We start from the raw sequence: 9,271 nt of genomic DNA on the forward strand, positions 1-9,271 counted from the left end.
AGGAACAGTGAGAATTCTCCCGGTGGGCAACGATTCGACGAACAGGAGTAACGGCAGCGGGCCCGAGGCACGCTTTAACGGTATATTTCCATTGCGCGAAGATCTGGGTTGCTAGAGCGAGAGATAGCGCAAGCTGCGCGTATTTTCGTTTCTCGTGATGCTAATTGTTTTGTGCCATGTTCTGCGGTTCCTCGAGTCAGGGATTCTTTGAGCGTAGGGCCACGTGACTGTGCGCAGGAAAAGCCTAGCTTTGCGAAAGATGATGCCCACGATGAAGTCACGACAGTTATTCCTGTCGAGGAATCGTCACCACGTTCCATCGCCCGTCTAACTTTACGTAGTAATAGAGGATAACTTGATTCGCGATGATAATCTTGCTTCCACGAAATTCACTTATACTCGAGTAGTCTGTCATCAGCCTGGCAGAGTCCGAAAGGTGGGTAGACGAACCTATAGAAGTCCTGAATAGTCGAAGCGTCTAAATTGAGTCGGAATTTTCAGCGACTTCAATTTGGACGCGTAACGAGGACGATCGAAGCCTCAATTCGCAATTGTCGATTCCACCGATCGTCTGAGGAGCATGACGGCCAGAATAATGTAAGACAGCCGCGGTAACGAGAGCCTCGAGTCGCGAGGGCTCGAGCAACGGTGCAGCCACACTGCGTGCCAAGAATTTCGCCTCGTGGCACGCTCGTCGGCGTCGTCCTCGTGCCGCCGTTTTGCTTCTTTTTGCCATCGTTTCCTGGCGCATCAAATCGATGGATTTCTCGTCGCATTACAAATTGATGCCCTTTGGGAAACACAATCAAGTGTCTGTCTCGTAGGCTTTTGGCTATGACACTTCTAGGCGCTGTTTACGCGTGAGTTGAACTCAGCCTGTCTTTCCAGGATTCTTTAATCTACTGCATGCCATTGTTGGTATTTCAAGCGAATATGGGACGAAGCGGGAAAATGAAAAGACTTCTCGGACTTTCGTGAAAGCGAATCTTTTTTTCGCGAGACATCCCTCCTTCTCTTGCTATCTCGGAGAAAGAGCAGAGGCTGCTGCCTCCGGCGATGGAGCAGAAGGTATGCGGCAGGTGACTTTCTGATCGAAGTCGGTAGGCGCGCGCGCCCACATTCGAACGAGGACAACGATCTTTGTGTATCTCTTTCGAATCGTAGCGCTTTATCGAACGACCCTACTCCTGTTTTTGTTCTTTTGACACTGCAATGGACATGCGTGGTTAAAGTAGCCCCGATACAGGACGATGTACAAGGTGAAATCTGAGCAAATATTGGACTCAGGCTTTCACGAGTTTTTCTAAACTGTACCACATGAAGTTTCCTCAAAGTTCATTGCATTAGAGAAGCGATAAGATTCTATCAACACATTTCTAACCGCTGATTAACGCCTATACTACTACATATATTGCTTTCCAAGCACGTGGATGGGACACTCAGCAGCTTCCGTCATAGGTGTCGATACGACTAGCCACTACTTCTCTGGAAACGACTTGCTTTCAAGGGTTAACGACCCTGAAATTTCGCGGCCCTCGAGGAACGGTACGTGAGAAGTCTCGACAGAGGGTGGTCCAGACGAAGAGGCAAACTTGTTACGAGTGAAAGAAAGAGAAGGATACGGTGAGAAGAGGAGAGTTGGATTCGAGAGGAGATGAGGCTGTTCCTCCTCTTCCACTTCACACGAGTACAGAGATAAAATGGGAGATGGTTCGAAGAACAGGTAGTAACGGTACTGGCTGGCTCAAACCACCTCTTCAAGCATCTAACTTTGAATATTGCTTTTTGGTGATAGTCGACTTAGTAGGCTAATCCACAAGAACGAAACTCGTCTTCGATTTCCCCTGGATCGACCAGGCTCTCGACGGGCCTTGCTTCTCCGACTATAATGAGACCGTGTCTAATTGAATCCGCGTTACGCCATGCTATTATTAAGCGCGTAACGCTGTGACAGTTTCCCGTCCTGGCGAATAAATTCGTTTCGCACGTTCTAGCCGACGAGATCTTAATGACAGTCCCCTGGGTGAAAAGTTACACAGAATTTATCAACTGTTTGGAAAATCGCATAAATTCTCCGTCACGCCAGTTGAACGCTAGTGAATCGAGACATACGTCTCGTCGCCTTGAAAGTCACCAGTTAGCTGATGGTAAATCTTGCAAATAATGAAACGGGGAAAGCTTTCAGTGATCAAAGGGGTAGCTTTCAAGTGCATTATGTAGAAATGCGCGTCGATGGGTCGTCACCTTGTATCCGTGCACTTCTGAGTGTTCCGAAGTCCGGCAAGTGGCTACAATTCTAAATATGTATCGTGTAAGCTCATTTTTGTTTCATCCATTTGCTGACTTCGACACAGATTGCACTGGAATCCATTGTCCATCGGAAAGCTAGACGATCCGCTAGAAGGTCCGCGCGACGAGGCTTGATTTAGCTGAATTAGACATGTAGAATCGATCAGAGGTCGATCGTGATTGGAATTCCTAGCTCGAGCACACCGACGGCGGCAAAATCGTCATTGTGGAATAAGAGGATCGCAAAGGTCGTGACGATTCCGAGTCGTGACGTGAAAAGGCACGTTCTTGAAACGTGGAATCGAGGCCAGCCACTTGGTGAGCGGGATGCAGCCAGGGATGGGACCGATACGATGTGTACTTATGATACTAAAGCTGTTCGGTACTAAATTACCTATCTGAGAGTACCAATTAATAAACTCCAAGTAGCTGTTCCGAATTCACTTGATATTGATAGCAGCGTCGGTATTTTGGCTGACAATTTAGTACCTATAGGGAAGATAATGGTATCAGCAAATCTATTGCAGCTGAAGCGAGATGGAGCGATTCCAAAAGAGGGTCCCTACGAACTACAGCAGATTTAACTTGACCATGTCAAAGAGTGTCTACAAACAGAGAAGGATTCGAGTAGCACCCTTAAATTGCAGCGAATCTAATAAAATATCTGCAAAATGTCTTAACTCACTTATCTCTTTGTGAGCCAATGAAACAAAAGAAATCAAAGCATTGAGTTACTTTGTCCTTCACAAAAAAGCCTTTTATTAAAAAACTCGTATTTGGTAAATAAGACTCTGTCTCCACTTTGCGTATAGCGTAACGATTATAATAGTTAATTACAGCTAACGGAGTAGTCGGACACGAGGCGGCGGGATTTCGAGTAGAATAGATCGATGGTTGTCAGTGCGGTTCGACAGACGCATGGCGCGGAAGATTTTCACCGGATGGTTCCAACTTCTACAATGGCCAAATAACATGTTACAATTACCACCGGTTGGTCAGCGGTGATCCTCGCGACATGGCTCGTCGATCCCTCGTCACAACTTTCGTTTCAGTCTTACGTCGCGGAACACCCGCTCGTCATGAACGATCGATGTTCCTCTCTTCCTGCGTTTTCCTTTTCTACGAGCAGACAGCGGTATTCGTTTTAGCTCCGTTTCGTGCACTTAGGATACAAACGATTCGTGTAACGACAATTTCCTCTAGTACAATAAATATGATAACTCCTGGCTGGGACGGACTACGGCGCTTTCTTCTTCGTCGCAGTGAGAACGATAGTGAAAGCAACCCGCAACAGACATCTCTGAAAAAATTCCGATGCAAATGATTCTCCGCTTTCAAAATCAAACGCGAAACAGCAAATGAGAGAGATTTCGATTCTTTTCAGTTTTCTTACGATAACCGACGGGATTATGGTACAAGTCTCGTCGCGTGTCCCGCAATCATGGTGCAAGTAATCGTCCTCCTGAAAAGGCGTCTTCTTGCTTAGTAGGCTACGCGGGACAAGGACTATGTTCGAAAATGGCATCGCTCATTATCGTGGCGAGATAATTACGCGACTGTGCTCGGATGGTTCGTGGAAAGCGTCGTCACGGGACGACGACACGTTTAACAATACTCGAGGACAATGAAAATTCTCGAAGATGGAGGACGACGTTTCCATGCGAGCCGAGATTGCTGGTAGACTTGAAAAAAATAGGAAGGATCGAACACCGAACCACCACCAATTGTGAGGTGTTCTGGACTACTCGCGTCCAATGAACAATAGAATTATTTTCTATTTCTATTTGGATACGAAAGAACTAAATCAACGGCGGATCTACTTGCTCTACTGCGATCCATGAACACTTTTCTGTGCACCATTTCTATATAATTCTTGAATGTTATCAATTATTGAGTTTGGTGATCGTTCGGAGTATTCGTTGCGTTGAGAGGTCCACGATCAAACATCCTTGGGTCCGCGTATCGCAAGCTCTTTATTGACAAATAAATACGACAATATTATATCTACAAAAAAAAAAAAAAGAAAAAATAAATAATAGGAAAAATGTTCGTTCGTCTTACGAACAGGTAAAAATGATCGCTTCGAGCCCCCTCCGTGCGAATGGTTCGAGAAAAGAACACGGTCAATTTTGTTGCGCACGGAGCAGTCGCGTTCAGTTCTGACGAATATGGGGTGGGAGGAAAGGATCGGGCTTGCGTCCACCGATTTTCGTTTCGGACTTAAACGTAACAATACTAAGAGTACGATAATTCTAACAGTCGGATTAACAATACGCGATACCTTAAAATATCTCTCGATTCTTGCTCATCTTTATGCAAAATACATTAGAAAAACTTCGCTACAAAATCCCTATAAAAATTAGTGGTTCCTCCGAGGAGGTCGGTTCTCCTCCTTAACAGCGCATTCGCGCAGAAACTACATAGTGGAATCGCGGTTACGAAGAAAATTGCCGAGTTCCGTACTGTCTCAGGTTTTCACAGTTTCCTCGGTAGCACCTTGAAGAGCGGTCAAAAAAAATTCGTCTACAGAATTAAACTAGAAAGACTTCCACTACTTGAAGTTTTAGTTCGATGAATGTTTCACTCGCGGAACGCGTCAAGGATTTGGAGAAGGGAATGAAACTGTCGAGGATGATAAAATTATGAGGCGCGTGAAAACAAAAGCAGCTAGAAAGGATAGCGCCGAGGAGTTCCTCTTTCAATTTTGTTCCCCCTTCTTTTGCGCACCGCGATTCATTGTTAACGAGAGTCTCGATGCCTCGGCATAGTGAACTCGCGGACAAGTTTCGCGCTGCATACAGTTCGGATACGGAACTTGAGCAATCTAATATTGAGCAGTCGTGTTAGGAATCGTTTTTGAAGAGAATTGAGGATACAGTCGTGGCAGCTTCGATCGTGAAACTAGTAAAAATGAGAAAAGAAGTAAAAATTAGTAATCTTCGGGGAATGGGTGAGAAGGAAGGATGCCCCGTTGAGTTTCGCTCGTTACTCGAAATCTATCATAAAATCTACACTAAACCCAAATGTCGCATTAGAATCTTAGGTTACTCGTGCTATGGCTAATCGCGAATAGGGTTCAGGAATAAACGTAGGTAAACGACGCGAAATAGGAACAAGAGGACAGTCCTCTACTTACGTATATCGTAGGTACCTTAAACTATGTAACACGTTCTCCGATAGGTAAAAAACGAACGCTACTTGCGGCGAAGTGAAGCGAATATGAACAAACAAATATCGTGTAGAACATCTAACCACTTTACTAGCAACAAACTTAAAGGAAGAGTCTAGGTGAAAATCGAGAACAAAGTTCTGTGTATCTAACTGTTCGCGAACCTTTTCTAAAGTGACCTGATTTGATTCTACTAGAGTGGAGTTAAGAGGGATCGAGGACTGAATTGATATTGTGGGGGTGAAAAAGTTCGATGCATTGAAAGCCGTGCCGCGTGGCCTGTCAGAAAAATTCCAATTCCCGCGAACACAGTAGACTACCTCCTCGAACGACCCTCAGCGATCGCGAGCCGCTTCACGATTTTTTCACGTTTCTCCCCTGAACTCTTCTCGCCGCAAATCGACTGAATCACGTGTTAATTTACTTTCGCGTTCAATAGAGGTGTCGATATTGGTCCGACGAGTCCGTCATCTGTCGAAATTCTTGTCTCGCTATGATCGCCAGCACAGGTTCTGCGCGTTCACATAACTCACACACGCTACTTTTACACACAGTCAACATTCGCTGGGGCATGATATTTTCTGCACCCTCAGTTACGCACACTCGCATCCACGCATTCACATTTACGTGTTCACTCGATCTTGTGAACTTTATGTATCTTTTTAATACCAGATTCATTATTCTTAATGTTTATGTATACGCACATGTACATGTATTACACGATCTCAAAATCTTGTATACATGTATATGTATGTACGTGTAGGCCTAAGAAAACTTTTTATATAGCCACGAGCCGCTTTGTGATATAGAGAAACCTCGTCACTTGGTAGGAAACATCGTTTCTGGTTAAATCTTAAAATGCCTTACACATACACGTATTGTGTACGTGCGTACAAGCCTCTCCTAGATTTGCAACGGCGAAATTAATCGACCCTCTAGCATCAACAGCTTGACGACCGCAAAAATATTAGTTCTTACTTTAGCTTACAAATATTTTCAGTCAATAAGTATGTGTTAGAAAATTAAAAGAAAAGTTTCAAGTACATAAATTCTAGAAGTGTCACATTTGTGTGTGTGTGTGTGTGTGTGTGAGAGAGAGAGAGAGAGAAAAAGAGATAGTCGTAGCTCCTAGTGGCTAACGGTCGATTAACTTCATCTACAACCTTCCTTGTTTCCTCAATCATGCTGCAAGAGTGGTCTGTACATAAAGCATATGCCCGGGCAAACGTTCCACATACACGCGAGCAAAAAGGTATGCATACGGTCTATAAGCGTCAACTATTTAACCGTGTTACACTAAATACTTCAGAATACGAGCGAGGCTTTAAATTGTGTTTATAATACAACAATTGGCAACGCGACCAGATCGCGTTCCATTCGTTAACGTCTTAAACGTAGAAGGTGAGGGGAAAGTCGCGTCTTAGGAGTCCTGATCGTTTCGGAACTCTCCCCGAGAGCGAGAAGACTCGGGGGATTACCTTAACGTTAAGCGAGATTACAGGAGCTACGAGAGGCAAAAAAGTTCGGCCGTGATCAGTGACGATAAGTACTCGAACGATCGGTCGGAACCGAAATCGGCTGCGGAATCGCGCGTCCCACCTCGACTCTGCGGCCGTTTTCCAGCTTGGCACTTTGACTCGAACAAGAAACGAGCGCGATACGGGGGACTCGAATCGAGGGGAGGCGAGCTGCGATCGTTCACGTAATCGAAAACGGCTTCTATTCGCGTGAAAATCCGCGCACTTCCAATTCATGACGACCTTATCGCGCGTTTCGTGTTTCTGCGATTCACTTCGATCCAGAATACCGTGTACAGTGCGTAAAATGTCACAGGCGCAGGTTGATCGTACAGTAGGTCACTGGTAGCCTCGATTACGTGTACAGAGTGAGTGTTTCAGAACTGTACGGGTATACATGATTACCAATAGAATTTAGAAGAAACATCCAATTTAGCTGTATAAAATGTCGAGTAAGGCAACAACAAATCAAAGAAACTGTACAAAATGCGACCTAATATTGAGTTTCATTGAAATTGTAGAAAATTTCTACCTGCATTTGTTTCGTCAGAAAAGACTGGCGAGTGTTATAAGCATGAATAGGTCGACTGCCAGTTTCCTTTTCTCGACACGCGTGCAGCCTGAACGGGTCTGCGCGAACGATCGTCGGAAATACGTATTATCGGTTTTTACTGGAACTAATTGTTCCAGTATAATGTTCTACGTGGCAATAAGAGAGCGCGTTCCCACAGAATTTCGATTTGAACGGTTCTAGCTCGGCTGCTCTCGCCACTCTTCCTATTCTCCTACCCACGTCCATGTAATCGCGCTGTCCGCTGAAATTCCGTTCTCGGTTTCTGAACGACGGGCAACGCAGAGAAGGCGAGGATACGAGTGACGGAACGTGGTGGGTGAGGAAGGACGCGCGTCAGCGGATTTCGATAGTGAAAGAAAAGAGTGCGGCCTTTGCGGCGAAAGATGAGTAAATATAGACGTGTGTACGTATTATATTATTTGGAACTTCTACCATTTCGTTTGATAACGTTAAACTTACTCAGCGAAATATACGGGCGTAATAAAACAGGATTAGCTAATCAGTCTTTGTGTTAGAGGCTCGTTTACGTCTAGTCTCAAGCGCGCATCGCGTTGCTCGTGCGATCGTTTTCTGCGTTTACGTCCGGCTGGCACTAATACCCGACGACGACTCGTCGCGATCGTTCTCGTCCGTCGATCAACCTCGACTCTCGACCTCGTACTACGGAAACAGTCTACGTTCTCTCGTCTATTCAAAAGCATACGGTCATGCCTGTGAATGGTTCGATGCGTTTCCCTCGGCTACGTGGATCGCCGCAAGAAACCCGTCGCGCGTTTATAGGTACGAGCCCTAGCACCAATTAAGAGATCGGCAGACCGATTCTATTGCACGATTCGGGGGGCAAGTTTCAAGTATTTCGGCCCGCTAGAAACTGCTCGGGGTTTCTCGCCTCCACACCGAGGAGATTTCAAACAATATTGTACTATGAAGACGCGACCGAAGCATCCGTCGAACAAAATGCCGCTTTGAAGTGCACGTTGTTTCTCAACCTTTCGCGTAACTTACGTTTGCAGACACGAAGCTGCGTTCTCCGAATATATTCTCTGACCTAATCTATGCATAGTGGTACTCGAAAAGCCTAAAGTCGGTCGAAGTGGCTGCTAAACGCGTCCCTCGTACTCCTCGTAAACTATAAAATCATCGTACCGGTAACACGCTACGAGGCGCCTAACTGCCACTTCAGCTTGCTGCTTCAATGCTAATGAAAGGGAAGGAAGCCGACGTTTCCTTCTTACTATTAGTTTGAACGGAGAGAAGCGCATCTTTAGTTAATCTATGATTTAACGGAATACATATACACGCGTGCGCATACGCATACGCACATGGTGATTCTCGTCGGACTGTAAACGCGACTGTCTCTGACAGCTTAAGCACACGATAACGAAGTGCCAGTTGAAAGAAAGTATAAAGACGAAATGTTTTTAGGCTCCTTCAAATAATCTTCCAATAATCTTCTTATCCAATACGGTTCAATCGATAAAAGTCACTCTATGCGTACACGTATGCATTTCGTTGGCTATACTAGGGATCAATGGTTCAGGTATTGACAGACCGAAAATTTCCCGGCGTTCCATTACCAGAGTCCTCCTACAGCGTTTCTGACCTGTGTTCGTTGTCACGGTGAACGAAGTTACATATGTACAACTATTCCTCAAACTCACTCCAGTTGACGTAGTTGCGAGAGAAATCTCGATCTCTTTAAACCATCTGAACACTTGCTCC

At 45.3% G+C, this 9,271-nt stretch overlaps 1 protein-coding gene across 1 annotated transcript in view; it reads left to right on the forward strand.

The window, feature by feature from the left end:
* The window catches only part of LOC143181030 (uncharacterized), an 81,149-nt gene that overhangs the window by 21,964 nt on the left and 49,914 nt on the right, over positions 1-9,271 (forward strand). The gene's annotated exons all lie outside the window — the stretch shown is intronic.

Source organism: Calliopsis andreniformis, chromosome 6, assembly GCF_051401765.1.
Source record: "Calliopsis andreniformis isolate RMS-2024a chromosome 6, iyCalAndr_principal, whole genome shotgun sequence".
Classification (NCBI taxonomy): domain Eukaryota; kingdom Metazoa; phylum Arthropoda; class Insecta; order Hymenoptera; family Andrenidae; genus Calliopsis; species Calliopsis andreniformis.